Consider the following 16,113-nt stretch of genomic DNA (forward strand, 5'->3'; position numbering starts at 1 on the left):
TACTTTTCAATCTATGCTGGTTGATAAAAGATGTTGTTCAAATATATCCAGAATTGCAGATTAGAGATACTGCCATTATGAAAAAGATGATGACCCAAATTCAGGTTCATACAAGTAGAGAGTCATGGTAAAGTGATACTACAGTAAATATTGCCCAGTATTTGAGAGAGTTCACCAATTTCAAATCTGTTGTGTTCTGTAGCTCTCTAAAAATTATTCATATAGGAATTTACCCTAGTTAGGAAGGTATGTCTACATATACCAGGTGGTATACTGATTTATTTACTAAACCTCCCAGGTAGGAAACCTTGAAAGATACCTAACGTATACCTAACTTAGAATTTGAGGAAACCTGGTTGAATAGCTGGTTCAATAATGTATTTTATCAGTTTAGTGTATAAACCACCTATGAACTGGCAGCTGCATGTTCCAAACACACCCTCAACAACTCAAGATCATAGCTCTGGCTGACACAAGGTTTCAAAACTTCTTAGGACCAGCTATGCATTGGTTCTGGGAAACCAGTTTTCATTGTTGGATCTTCATACAGAAGATGGAAGCCTCAGTGAGGGTTGGCTGCCCCTCTCCATTGGGAGCTGCAACAACTTCGAAGTGCTTTCCCTTTGGCCCCTACCTGAGTTACAGTGCAGCACTGTTGCAGCCATGCCAGTGCCCAGTCACTGATTCTGACTCAAACACTGAATTCTCTCTTGACCTCAGACTCACTTTATCACTGTGCAACTGTCTGGCAATCACTGGGCTACATCTGACCTTGGTTATTCTCTCCAGACCTGATCACATACCTCTCTTGCTGACATGACTTTCCAGTTTGACCTTGCACCTGCTTTGTCACCACAGACTTGTCCGAGACTCTCAGCTGATCCTGGCTGTCATTACCATGGCTGCCCCACTTGCCTTACTCTCATGTTGTGGGACTTCACTGCTGTCACTGCCCCTGTCTGCCTTATTGTGCTTGACTCCTGGTTTCTCTTCCCTACCTTTTCTGCTTCCTGACAACTTCATGCATATTTTCTTCAGGCAATGCTGCATTTTTACACTTAAACTGTGTATTAGATTCTAAAAAGCCTCTACCTTGAAAAGGTAGATATCCTATTCTCTTCCAGCCTCCTATCTTCTGTCCTCCTTTTGTTTCTAACCACCACAGCCATCCTTCTTTTGCACCCTTCTGTCCTTCTCACAGGTCACTAATGCTCAGTAAAGGACTCAACAAGTTTGTTCAATGAAAGGAGAGGTAATGACATAAGCAGGTGGATGTGTGAAAGAAAGAAGGAGTAAGGACACTCATTTTGGTGACAGTGAGTTGCTGCCCTAGCTCCACCAAAACAGCAGCTTCACTTTCAGTTTCCTTATTTCACTGTGTATCTTAATCCTCCATTCACCTTTAGTTAACACCTGATTTTCACCTTGCAAGTCCCCATCTGCCGCTATATATTTTTTCAAAAGAAAAAACTCTGAAAAACAAAGAAAACACCCATGATTTTATCTAATTGCAGCTCAAAATGAGCAAGTAACATGTCATTCTCACCTTCCTTTTCCCTCAGCACAGCAGCTATCCCAGTGGGGTTTTTTTAACCTTATTGCTTGCAGAAATACATCAAAATTCTCATCTACTTTTTCTGCATACCCCTATTCTAAAGAATTCCTACAAATCTATGATCAGCAGTAAAGACATTGTCATACTCCTCCCATCAATCCTCCTGGTACTCTACCTACACATGCTATATATAGACATCAATCAAGAAATCTGTCCCAGCAATAGCAAATAGCTCTCAAAACATGACAGAACCACTGTGTATTTATTAACAAAGCATATGAAGTAAGAGATATAAATGATGTGCCATTTTTTGTCAAAGTTCAGATTGGATCATGGAGTTACTCATAGCATATATAAAGGGGCATATGTAAAACCCAGATATTTTGGAGCTGAAAGCTCATTGCTTAGGTAGAACACCAAAGTGACTGTAAGAAAAACAGACTGCATTTCCAAAATAGACTATTTGAAAATGAATCCTCTGCAAAGTTTAAGCATTCTACTAATTACAGAACGAAAATGGTATTGTTCAATACAGAATTATTTTGCCAAGTGTCAAAATTGAATTTATTCACTCAGATACAACATGGGAGGATTTTACTTCTATCTAATGGCTAATCTCAGACTGAAGTTTTACTGACCATAATCATATCTGTTAATGGCAAAGCAGTACAGTACAAAACTAAAACAGAAGCTAAAATTGAAATTATAGTCTTATTTATTATGGCAGTATCTTAAAGTACATGTAAAATTATGCTCTCCAACTGTAACAGCACTGTTTCTCTTGATTCAATTTACTGCTGATATTGTTGGTGAATAAGTAGTATTTCACTGTTCATGAACCCTTTCTCTGAAAAGCCTTGAAAAGGTTACTGATACAAAAAAAAAAAAGCTAAATCTGAGCAAAAGAAAAACAGCACCTGGTAACAGCTGTTTAAAATCATGCTTTCTTGTCTTTCTATTCTACAAACACCATGTTTTGCTCAGTCTGGCCATGCCCAATACTTTTGAGAAAACAAGCCATAATACCTAAATCTGCAAAACTTTAGAGTCACAGCTGAATAAGATTCCATAAAGGGAGAGTGAAAGAATGGATCAGTCCAAATACTCAGGGTTGGTCAGAAGCAATGAAATCCATGTTTATCAATATGTATGTATTTTTACAGCAGGAGAGGAGGTACATACTGCTTATGCAGCCTACTCCATTCCTAGAGAAATAGGGAAAGACAAAAGAACAATGACTGTGTGCCTTACCCTACAACAACTCTCTCAATCAGAATCTGTCAGATATCTGGTATCATTATCTTATCCCATCATATCATTTGAAGGAAGCTCCTAGGGTGCCTCCATCAGTCGGTCATCTGATCATCAGTAACCACAAAATACAAGAGAAAGTTTAGAAAAGATGCCTGGAGGGAAATAAATTTTCACAGGCTGCTTTGGGGCCTAATAGTGCCACAGGAAAGGAATTCCTGAGCTTTGAATATACTTCCTGGTCAATATTCTATGAAAAAATTTACTACTAGTCTTGGAAACTCATAAATCCTATTCCACTTCAATGATTAACCACATCCAATGCACAGTTCTGTTAAATGCACTTACCATTCATGTCAAGTCTTCTAGAACTGGGTAGGGAATAAAACTGCCTCTTACACTGCATCTAATCGTATAACTGAAATTTTCATTCATTGTATTATGCGCATTAACCCAGGCTGAGGTCAGACTGTTGTAGCATTGTGTTTATGGACACAGAGGTTAGCTTATATACTAGAAATTCTCCCAACAGTGTATTGAAAACTGTTCAAATGTAGATTGTTTTTTTTGTTTTGTTTTGTTTTTAAATTCGTGATATCAACACTTAGACAAAAAGGTGTTTTCATGTTTAGAGCAGACCCAGCAGAAGCAGACACTATTTTTTTTTTTCCTTATCTTCAAGGAGTTTATTTAGCAGTTTACATATATGGCAAACAGATGCCACTACTCCAATTTAGTCATAACATACTGTGATATCTAGCGAGGCGCAAAGCAGATGTGTTTGAATTTAACTATGCTTTATCTTTTCTGCAATATACGTATTCTAATTTCAATAACCAAGGAGCACTTTGCGGTGCTGGCACTTACTAATAAAAACATCCCTTTCCTCCTCCTCCTGCTACAAAGAAGCTACCAGTTTTCATGAGGTACAAAGCAGAACAAAGATACTGTTTCTATAATTACTTTGTTAATAACTAATTCCCAACCATACACAGTTCTGCTCTCTCTTCTATCAGGATGCAGCATACACCATGTTTGCACTATGTAAAAACTTGTGTACTTACTATCCTCATCTGTTAAGTCACTGAATGTTGCAGAATGACTCTAAGAGCAGGACCATAGAGTTCTGGAGGACTGTGCAAGCAAGGCAGGGGGTGGCCCCCACAGGTGGCCGGAGAACGGACCTGGGAGGAGAATGTGGAGGAAGCTGTGGGGGCTAACCAATACTGTTATGCCAAGAAGGAGTGGCTGAATACCACTCCTATATATGTGTGAACTGCGTCACAAATAAACTAGAAGTTGCTTATCACCCATATGGGGTTGGCCTGTCTGCTTCTCCTCGCCGCTTACAAATGGCGCCTGAACAGTGACGTGGACTACAGGGCCCTGGTCGCTGGGGACCCGGATTACAGGGCCCCGACTAGCGGGGACCCGGGATACAGGTCCCCGGTAGACGGGGACCCGGATACAGGGCCCCGGTCGATGGGGACCCGGATTACAGGGCCCCGACTAGCAGGGACCCGGGTACAGGGCCCCGGCCGACGGGGACCCGGATACAGGGCCCCGATTAGCGGGGACACGGGATACAGGGCTCCGACTAGCGGGGACCCGGATACAGGGCCCCGGCCGATGGGGACCCGGAATACAGGGCCCCGGTTTAACGGGGACCCGGATACAGGGCCCTGACTAGCGGGGACCTGGGATACAGGGCCCCGGTCGATGGGGACCCGGATACAGGGCCCCGACTAGCGGGGACCCGGGATACAGGGCCCCGGTCGACGGGGACCCGGAACGGCGAGTGAGCGGCGCCGGCGGCAGCGGCCAGGAAGCGCGGGCAATGCTGCTGCGGTGGCGTGACGGACCCGGGTGCTTGGACTAACCGAAAGGAATCCGCCGCTGGGGCGAACCAGACACTGCTGCGTCGGGAGGCCGATCCGGAGACCGAGGTTACAGGACGACCCAGAAGAAGACGATCCGGAAAAGGCTGGCCATGAAAATGGACCGAGAGGTAGCCCTGGACTTATTACAGTGCTTCTTATAAAAGCGGGGAACTGAGCCCTGAACTTTTTACAGTGCTTTTTATAAAAGCGGGGAATTGAGCCTGAGACTCTAAAGCAGCTAGCAGGTCTGGTGGCTGTAGGGAAGGCTAAGAGATTTTTTTTGCAGATCCTAATACAATATTTGAGGAGAGTGAGTGGCGTAAGTTTGGTGATGAACTATTTGACTCAGTGCTTAATGATTATAAAAAGGCAAAGAAACTCGATAAACCACGGAGGGAAGTAATGAACTGTATAAAAAGATACAAGGCAGAAAAGAAAACTGCCGCGGTAGCAACGGAGAAACTAGGAACAGACGTCCCCGGTCGGTTGAAACCGGGGGAAGATTACAACTCATTCCCCCCCCCCAACTCGCGGGAGCACAGGGTTTCCCACCCCCGCCTTCCTTTTCTCCCCCTCCATCAGAAGGTGCGGCGGAGGAGGTGTAACCCACTGCTCCCCCACCACCCCAGTTCTGAAAGTAGGGACTGTGAAAAGGACAGAGAAAGTATATTAGAAGGGATACGTATGATAAAAGTCAAGGAATCCGAAAGAAAGAGGGCGGTGCCTCGGCGCCGGATCGATTGCGGTGCCACTGTGAAGCACGCAGGAGAAAATAGGGATCATGCGCTAGCGGGAGATTTAAAGGAACTGCGAGCCTCTCCAACCCACTACGCCTTAGAGTGAAAAAAATTTTAACTCAGTCACGGAGGAGCCAGGTCTGCAGATGGCTACATACCGAACGAGATACATCTGATAAGAAAGACACAGCTGCAAGCAACGGAGACCCTGAGTTCGGCCAAGGATCAGCCCCCGAATCCCCTGAATCCGAGCCAGATTTATATCCTCTGCTTCCGGACCCTGACTCTTCGTCTCCAGGGTCGGCCCTGGAGACGCTCAGTTGTAACAATGGGTAAACAAATATGCAATCATTACTGGGGAATTTTCTGCAATGGGCATCTTTGCATATCCTGTGTTTACTACACAGCAGGGGGCTAAAGAGTGGGAAGCTCTTGATCTCAAAATAGTTAAGGAGGCCTGACAAACAGTGACCACGTATGCGTTAAAATCCTCTTAGACTCAAGCTGTATATGTTATGATTTTTTTCTTGCAATTGACAGGGGGAGCCCATACAGTTTCTCTGTGATACTCATGTACTAGAAGTTGGTAAATATAAGCATGTCCAGGTTTCTGTCCACCCTTGGAGACCTCTGTAGATACTGCTGGCCACTTCTTCCAGCACAGGCTGGCCACCTGTGTCGGAATGAGTGTGCATTTTGGTCAGTATAAAAGCCCAAGCCTCATACAATGTGGGGGAGGCAGAGCCTCTGCGGGGACGCCCGCTAAGGTTGAGCCTGCCACCTCGCACTGCAATGATGCTTCTCGGAGCTGGTTTGCTGTTAGTCTCCACAGGGTCCTTGTTCTGTACGTGGGACTGTAGTGGGAGTAATGATGGCTTTTGCAGGGACTAAAAAAAAAAAAAGAAAAAGAAGAGGGGGAGAGAGAGAGAGTAATGGTGTTACATTTAACTTTAACCTGTCTAACCTGTCTACTTCTGAAGAACTGATAACCTGGGGGAGGGGGTATATTTGTGTCCTCCTGCCTACAGGTCCATGGTGACTGCCTGCAAAGTCTGTCAAGCCTTCCCATGAGCTGGACAGACGAATGGATAAACCTGATGCCTCAGCTACAGGAGCTGACTGTGATTACCCCAAGCAGAATGAGATGGAGGAAGAGAAAGAACAAATAACTGCAAAACATCACTTGGGGACAACTGAAAAGTAACATCCTGAATATGTGTGCTTGTAAAGTAGCTATTATTAGAGGTTGTGATTTTGTGTATAAAACCACCTGTATTTACTAGCTAGTTGCTAATAAGAAACTGCACCTTGTATTGTATAGATTTGTCACTTGTAAAAGAGATGTTAAGAGTATGGAAATTTGCAGTAGCTGCTAGAAAATGCTAAGGCAAAAGCTAGAAAAATTTTAATACAATGGTAGTGTTATAAAGCAGGTGATGGAACAAATTAAGAGGGGGGGAGAATTCCACTGGTAAGAAATTTCTTTGGCTAGTCCTTCACTGCCATCAGCATCTTCGACATGCTGCTGCACCCTGTAATAGTTACTCTGCTAATGTAAATGTGTGTGTGCCTTGCTGTAGTAGCGACTTGTTACTGGATAAAACAAAAGGGGGAAGATGTGGAGACAGTGTTCTCACAGGAGAATGCATAATTGGTACATAAAATTTGAATAGTCCTGAAAGATACAGCAAGGCCATGAGAGGCCTGAAGAAGCTTAAGCAAGCAAGATAAGAGGCTGGAATTCACCAAGTTAATGATAACTGTGGACTGTTGGCAAGCTTTCAAGGTTGAGTTCTCACACCTGTGTTTAACCAATTATATGCTAGTCACTAAGGGTCTTCAAGCCATGTATCCAATCATAATATGCCAAATCACTGTAAGTGCTTCAGCCAGGGCCTTGGCTCAACTAAGCAGACTGGGTTGCTGAGTTGCTAAGCAGACAATTCTACATTGAAGGCAATTCCTGATTTGTTTTAATGTTGACTCTGTAAGACATGCAACACTGCAGAACCTTTTGTTGTTGGAACAGGGACATGGATGTGAAGAGTTTGATGGAATGTGTTGTATGAGTCTCTCTGATTATGCTAATTCGATGCACGCACAGCTGAGAACCCTGGCTCAGCTTACCCAGCAATAGTAAATGAGCAATATCCTAAGAATAACTAGATGGTTGTCTTCACGGGGCATTACAGGTTGAGTCAAACACTGTTGTTTGAAGTATTGCACTTATGTATCATTGTTAGGTTAATCATCGTAGCTATTAGACTTGTTTATAGTTGTGTGATAAAACAGGTGAACAGAATAACCCATAATGCCTTGCTTGCACAAAGAAAAAGGGGGGAATTGTTGCAGAATGACTCTAAGAGCAGGACCATAGAGTTCTGGAGGACTGTGCAAGCAAGGCAGGGGGTGGCCCCCACAGGTGGCCGGAGAACGGACCTGGGAGGAGAATGTGGAGGAAGCTGTGGGGGCTAACCAATACTGTTATGCCAAGAAGGAGTGGCTGAATACCACTCCTATATATGTGTGAAATTAGAAGTTGCTTATCACCCATATGGGGTTGGCCTGTCTGCTTCTCCTTGCTGCTTACAACTGAAAACAGCTAAGAAAGCCTGTCACAGTGAAAAGCACTGCAAGTTGACCCTACATTTCCAGTATTTCAGAAAGCCCCTATTCCCATCCAAAACTGACCTGAAAATGAGCACAGCACATGGAATTCCTGCAGTTTTCACTCACCCATAAGCTGTGACTGTTCAGCTCAACCAAAAGATTGATCACGATATTCATAGAATCATAGAATCGTTTGGGTTGGAAAGGACCTTAAGATCATCAAGGTCCAACCCCCCTGCCGTGGGCAGGGACACCTCACACTAAACCATATCACCCAAGGCCTCGTCCAACCTGGTCTTGAATGCTGCCAGGGATGGAGCATTCACAACCTCCCTGGGCAACCTATTCCAGTGCCTCACCACCCTAACAGGAAAGAATTTCCTCCTTATATCCAATCTAAACTTCCCCTGTTTAAGTTTTAACCCATTACCCCTTGTCCTATCACTACAGTCTCTAACGAAGAGTCCCTCTCCAGCATCCCTATAGGCCCCCTTCAGATACTGGAAGGCTGCTATGAGGTCTCCACGCAGCCTTCTCTTCTCCAGGCAGAAAAGCACCAACTTTCTCAGCCTGTCTTCATACGGGAGGTGCTCCAGTCCCCTGATCATCCTCGTGGTCCTCCTCTGGACTTGTTCCAACAGTTCCATGTCCTTTTTATGTTGAGGACACCAGAACTGCACACAATACTCCAAGTGAGGTCTCATGTGAGCAGAGTAAAGGGGCAGGATCACCTCCTTCGACCTACTGGCCATGCTCCTTTTGATGCAGCCCAGGATACTGCTGGCTTTCTGGGCTGCAAGCGCACATTGAAGCCGGCTCATGTTCATTTTCTCATGCACCAACACCCCCAAGTCCTTCTCCACAGGGCTGCTCTGAATCTCTTCTCTGCCCAACCTGTAGCTGTGCCTGGGATTGCTCCGACCCAGGTGTAGGACCTTGCACTTGGCATGGTTAAACTTCATGAGGTTGGCATCAGCCCACCTCACAAGCGTATCAAGGTCCCTCTGGATGGCATTCCTTCCCTCCAGCGTATCAACCGAACCACACAGCTTGGTGTCGTTGGCAAACTTGCTGAGGGTGCACTCAATCCCACTGTCCATGTCAGCGACGAAGATGTTAAACAAGACCGGTCCCAACACTGAACCCTGAGGGACACCACTCGTTACTGGTCTCCAGCTGGACATCGAGCCATTGGCCACAACTCTTTGTGTGCGGCCATCCAGTCAGTTCTTTATCCACTGAGTGGTCCTCCATCAAATTAATGTCTCTCCAATTTAGAGACAAGGATGTCGTGTGGGACAGTGTCGAACACCCTGCACAAGTCCAGGTAGATGACATCAACTGCTCTACCCCTGTCCATCAGTTCTGTAGCCCCATCATAGAAGGCCACCAAATTGGTCAGGCAGGATTTCCCCTCAGTGAAGCCATGCTGGCTGTCACCAAGCACCTTGTTGTTTTTCATGTGCCTAGCATGCCTTCCAGGAGAATCTGCTCCAAGATTTTGTCAAGCACAGAGGTGACACTGACTGGTCTGTAATTCCCCAGGTCATCCATTTTCCCCTTCTTGAAAATGGGGGTTATATTTCCCTTTTTCCAGTCGTTGGGAACTTCACCTGACTGCCATGATTTCTCAAATATGATGGCCAGCGGCTTAGCAACTTCATTTGCCAGCTTCTTCAAGACCCGCAGATGGATTTCATCAGGACCCATGGACTTGTGCACATTCAGGTTCTTAAGAAGGTCTAGAACCAGATCCTCTCCTACAGTAGGCCCAAGGTCTTCATTCTCACAGTCCCTGCATCTGCCTTCCAAGACGTGGGTGGTGTGGTCAGAGCCTTTGCCAGTGAAGATCGAGGCAAAGAAGTCATTCAGAACCTCGGCCTTCTCCAAATCCTGTGTAGCTAGTTTTCCTGAGAGCTTCCTGAGGGGGCCTATGTTCTCCCTAGTTTGTTTTTTTATTTGCTATGTACCTGAAGAATCCCTTCCTGTTATCCTTTACATCCCTAGCCATGTTTAATTCTAACTGGGCCTTTGATTTACTAACCCGGTCCCTAGCATCCCAGACAACATACCTGTACCCTTCCCAGGCTGCCTGTCATTGCTTCCACTTTTTACAAGCCTCTTTTTTCATTTGAATTTTCCTCAGCAGTTCCTTATCCATCCAAGGAGGTCTCCTGGCCCTCCTGCCGCACTTCCTTCTACTTGGGATGCAACACTCCTGAGCTTGTAGCAGGTGATCCTTGAATATCAACCAAGAGTCTTGGACCCCCTGCCCTCTAGGGCTATATCCCAAGGAACCATACTAAGCAGGTTCCTGAAGAGGCCAAAGTCTGCTGTTTTGAAGTCCAGGGTAGTGAGCTTGCTGCATGCTCTTCTCACTGTCCTTGAGGATCTCAAATTTGACCATCTCGTGATCGCTGCACCCAAGACTGCCCTGGAGCGTCACATTTCCGACGAGGCCCTCCCTGTTGGTGAGCACGAGGGCAAGCATGGCACCTCTCCTTGTCGGCTCCTCTATTACTTGCAGAAGGAAGTTGTCTTCCATACAATCTAGGAACTTCTTGAATTGCTTGTGCCAGGCTGTACCATCATTCCAACAGATGTCAGGGTGGTTGAAGTCACCCATGAGAACAAGGGCCTGTGAGCGTGAGGCTTTTCCTATCTGTCTATAGAGTGCTTCATCCACAGGCTCTCCTTGATCAGGCGGTCTGTAACAGATGCCCACAGTAATGTCTCCCATAGCTATATTCCCTTTAACCCTGACCCACAAACTCTCTGTGGACTGCTCACCTGTCCCCAGACAGAGTTCCATACTCTCCAGCCTATCCCTAACATAAATGGCAACTCCCCCTCCCTGCCTGCCAGGCCTGTATTTTCTAAAGAGCCTGTAATCTTCCATTCCAACACTCCAGTCATAGGAGCCATCCCACCATGTTTCTGCGATGCCTATTATATCATACCCCTGTAGACGTGCACACATCTCTAATTCCTCTTGTTTGTTCCCCATGCTATGGGCATTTGTATAGAGGCATCTGAGCTGAGCTCCAAATGAAGCTGGCTCATTGGCTGGAGCGGCTGGAATATACCTACATTGCTCCGAGCATTTGTTATAGGTTCTGGCAACTGACTGCGTGTGTTGGCATGGAATGATGCTCCCCTCCCCCAACACATCTAGTTTAAAGCCTCCTTGACCAGTCTGGCAAGCCTCCTACGAAAACTGCTCTTTCCCTTAGACCAGCTCCACCAGCCCCCACTAGACCTGGCCTACAAACTTGGGTCCTGTGTTCAAGACACCCAAACCCCTGACTATGACACCACCCTTTTAACCATTTATTAACCTGGCTAATCCTCCTAGCTTTTTTTAGGTCCTCCCCTGTATCCTGGAGAATTGACGAAAAGACTATCTGAGCTCCAGAGCCCCTAACCACCTTTTCCAGGGCTCTGTAGTCCTTCTTTATGTTCCCCAGGCTACTACTATCTATATCCCTAGCACCCACATGTATCACCAGAAATGGGTAATAGTCCGTGGGACTTACTAGAGCAGGCAGCCTCTCTGCCACATCCCTGATCCGTGCCCCTGGTAGGCAACACACCTCCCTTAGGACACGAGTCCTTCTGTCCCTTTCAAAGTAGAGTCCCCTACTACTATGACCCGCCGCTTCTTCCTGGCAGCACCAGTAGAGATTTTCTTTACCAGTACATCAGCCGGCTGTTTCTGGCGTGAGTGTGTTTCCTTATTAGCCCCCTGCAGGACAGCAAAGCAGTTCTGCGTGGGGACAACAGATTTAGGAGCAAGCCCCTTGCTTTTGGTTGCCCTTTTCCTCCTTTTTTTTTTTTTTTGTGTTTTTTTTTTTTGTCACTAATTCCCAGCTTCCCGGGTTAACAGCCTCCTTCTTTCCTTCATGAGCTAGAGGGGAATCTTGAGGCCCCTGCACAGTTTGGGCTGGGAGCAAGCATTCCTGCTTCCTCTCAGCTACCCTGACATCTTTCAGCCTATTGATAGCGTCCCGCAGCTCAGCCAACTGCTGCAGGAGGACCTCCACCAGGGAGCACGGAGTGCAGCCCTGCCCATTGTGCACCATTCCCTCACCAGACCAGTGCAGGCACTCTCTACACTCCGAGCTCTGCACTGCAGCCTCCCCTATCACTGGCTCGGTCTGGGTGCCTACGCTGGCCACCCCCGGGGCAGCCAGAGCACAACTCCCAGACCGGGCCCTAGTCATACTATGAGTGCTCACCATCCCGTGTAAACTGCCTCGACCCGCTCTGTTCGCGCTCCCTAGGGCAGGTTTTTAACCAGTCAGGGCTGGTGCTGCTGCTTCAGGCTCCGCCCCTGTGAGTCAGCTGCTCGCTCGCGTCAGCTGAGCTGCCGGCTCCCGGGCAGGTCCTGTCGAGGACTTGAGGCTCCCTCGGTGTCTCTTGTCCCTCTGAGTTGAGGCTCCTGGACGCTGATCTCTCCCCTGCTCCGGTGTTGAAGGCGTCCTCTCTTGAGCTACTCACCTCAGCAATTGACCCATTGATACTGGTAAATCACTCATTACTTGGCGCTGCTCCTTCCATAGTATGGTATTAACCTGAAACTGGAACAGGCTGCCCAGAGAAGCTGTGGCTGTCCCATCCTTGCAAGTGTTCAAGGCCAGGCTGGATGAGGCTTGGAGCAACCTGGTCTAGTGGAAGGTGTCTCTATCTGTGGCAGGGGGTTGGAAATAGATGATCTTTATAGTCCCTTCCAAGCCAAACCATTCTCTGATTCTATGAAAGGAACATTACTGAACTTAAAGCAACCCACATTTCAAAGTTAAATTAAAAAATGTCACACAAAAACCCACAAACCCACACTAAACCCACAAAACAAACCCTTTTTCCTTAAGCTGAAAGCAGTATTTCCAAAGATACCCCTACCTGGGTCTGCTGAAAGATTTTCATGGCAAGTCAGGATACAAACCCGCCAGCCCATTCCTGCTTGCCCCAAACCACCAAGCTCCCCACTAACCAGACCCACCAAATAACAGCCCACATGCAGCAATGCAGCTCACACAACCAACAATCACCCACCTCCTACTGCAATCACACAGGAACACTCAGGCCATCCTGAATTTATAAGGCTCCCTGGTTGCTTAAACTGAAGCACTTGTGCTAAGAAAGATGCCCTTCTTTTCCAGTCCATGTGGTCATGTCTCGCAGCTGACTCTTCCCCACTGCTGGTGGTGCAGGTTCCTAATGGCAATGCTGCACCTCAGCAGAGCTCTTCAGATTCAAGGCCTTTTTACGCAAACCAGGTTGGTCATCTGGAATAACACAGGCAAAAAAGTAGAGGCAAAATTGCTTGCTAAGCAATACAACCAAAGCAATAAAACTCAGAAAAACTGTACAGAGAACATGAACACAGGAGAGTCTAGCCCACCCTCTTGACTGAATTGAAGCTGTCAATAAAGGAGGAAAGCAGAGGGTGGTGGAGATACACTGGGTGTTGTGGTTTAAACTCAGTCAGGTAATTCGTTCGCTCACTTCCCCCCCCTTTCTTGCCCTCCCCCTGCTCCCGGAGGGACGGAGAGGAGAATCGAAAAGAATGCAACTCCCACGGGTTGAGATAAGAACAGTTTAGTAACTAAGGTATAACACAAATCACTACTGCTACCACCAGTGATAATAATGATAAAGGAAATAACAAGGGAAGAGAATACATCATCTCACCACCAGCCGACCGATAACTCGCCCCCCCAGCCCGACCAAGCTCTGACCGATACCTCCTCCAACCCTGCAGACTCCCAGCCCTTCCGGCTAACTCCCAGTTACATCCTGGGCATGACGTGCTGTGGTATGGAATACCCTTTGGTCAGTTTGGGTCAGGTGTCCTGTCTCTACTTCCTCCTGGCTTCCCCTCCTCCCTGGCAGAGCATGAGGCTCACAAAGTCCTTGGCCAAACCTAAACATCACTATCAGCTCTGTTCCCAAGCTGAAAGTCAAAACACTGCACTGCACCAGCTACCAAGGAGGAGAAAAATGACTGCTACTGCTGAACCCAGGACACTGTGCAGTCTGATGTAAGGAGACTGATAATACAGATATTCCTCCAGAGGCTGCAAGTGTCTCCATCTGAGGGGGCTAAAACCTCGTCAAGAATGCCTACAGCTCAATAGTCAAAACCTCCACAGTCACAGAAGCATTGGCTTATATGTAGGCTACAATGCTTTTTAAGCTGAAGGGACCAAATGATGGAATATACAAAAAAAGGTAAAACAGAGGTTCCTTTCTCACAGAATTAAGGGTTCTTTTTCAAATAATTGAGGTTTTGAATTAGAGTAAGACTGATAGAAGTTTTGACACCTCTCGGAAGGTGGTGTATTTTACACAGAACAGAGAACAAAGAATACAATACTAATGCTGTACTTCATGTGGTTCAGTTTGACTTGTCCTGGTGTTACTGTTTTCTCTTGAGCTTTCTGAGTTTCTGTGAACCATAATTAGTTCACCTGTCACAAATATCAACATAACAGTGTAATGGCACAGAAGTGTGATCCCAACCGTTCCAGAAGGACAAAGTGCTCCTTGCAAACACATTTCAGGTGACAGATTAGCGTTTAGCACAGTGGATTACAGCAGTCATATGTCTGCTGAATAACTGAAGTATTAATTATACAAGTACCCTGATGATTGCATTTTGTAAATATCTTAAAACTCTAATAACATCTGATTATTTTAATAATTGCAGTCAGTTTGGCTCCACTACACAGTTGGTATTCTCACAGTGGGTTATGGTTGATTATAATGTTCAAGGCACATTCTGTCATTGCTCTTTCTTACAGGCAGCTCTGCTTAGAAGCAGTCCAGTGGAGGAGAATTGCAGAGGTAGTTGAATACTGTTCATTAGAATGATTTTCACTCATTTCTTGAACTACATATTTAAACTCCCTTTAGTAATTTGTTTTTCCTACATCTTTATCACTGCCAAGCTGTACAGAGTCATTCCTGTCACTCTGAAGGAAGATGTTGCTCCCTGATTCCCTCCACCTGGATACTGACCCGTCTGCAAGGAGGGTTCAGGTCTCTGCAGCTTCCTGCCTAGCTGGCAGCCTGCTTGGTGTGAGCACCCCTTCAATCTGGTCAAATAAGCCTTCTCTGCTTTTTGTGACCAGGGTTGCCCTGTAATTTAGGGACTGGCCTATATCCCAGGGTGTGGGTGCAGCTTGCGGAGGAGGTATTTCACAATGTCGGTGGGGCAGTGGGGCAGCTTTTTTTTGTACAAACAGCACTTTCACCTCCCTGTAAGAAGGGTTTAGGTCTGTGGGGTTATCAGTGCTCTCTTGTCAGCTGGCTTCACAGCCTACCCTCGCCTGTGACACTTTGTGTCACAATTCAGCTTTGTGGGATGCATGAGGCCTCTTGTAACCTTGGACACCAGAGCTGACCCTCTTGTCAGGGTCTAGCTTCCTGCCATGGGCCCAACATCCTTTGCTCCCTATGGAGGGACAAAGGGAACACTTAGAGGATAGAGCAACTATCTCTGTCCCCTGTTCATGCCTTTGGGTTTGGCTGCTTTAGGAGGTAGGATAGAAAGAAGACTCTGTGAGGATTGAAAAAATTCCTTCCTATTGTTGCTTCTGGTACCACCATGTCCCTCCCACTTCTAGAAAGTATGCTCAGAATTACAGACCTCTGCTCTCAGCCTTGTCCCAGGCCAGAAAACAACATAAATGCCCTAGGGATTCTGTTCCTAAGGGTGAAGGAGCGGAAAGCACTGCATAAGCAATAATACAGATATTAGACCAATCATGCTATTCAGAAAAAAATTAATTGAGCGTTTGTGGCAGTAATGCACAGGTATAATGGATTCGTGATTTATTTAACATACTTGCTTCTCTCTTGAGCCTAGCAGTAATCAATAATCCCCTCATGGGCTCTACACAAATTTCCCTCATAGGAAATACATTCATAACTAGTATTTGTCTGCAATCATATTATAGAGATGTGAGCAAAATGCATGATGATATTTTTCACTCTCAGTCATGTCAGTTCCTATAAGTTAGGCTGTGAAAGGCATGACAATCAATTCTTGTTAGTCCCAGTATTAAATACTGCA

This window comes from Pezoporus occidentalis, unplaced genomic scaffold, assembly GCF_034315485.1.
Source record: "Pezoporus occidentalis ecotype Australia unplaced genomic scaffold, CSIRO_AGI_Poc_V1 ctg374, whole genome shotgun sequence".
NCBI lineage: Eukaryota > Metazoa > Chordata > Aves > Psittaciformes > Psittacidae > Pezoporus > Pezoporus occidentalis.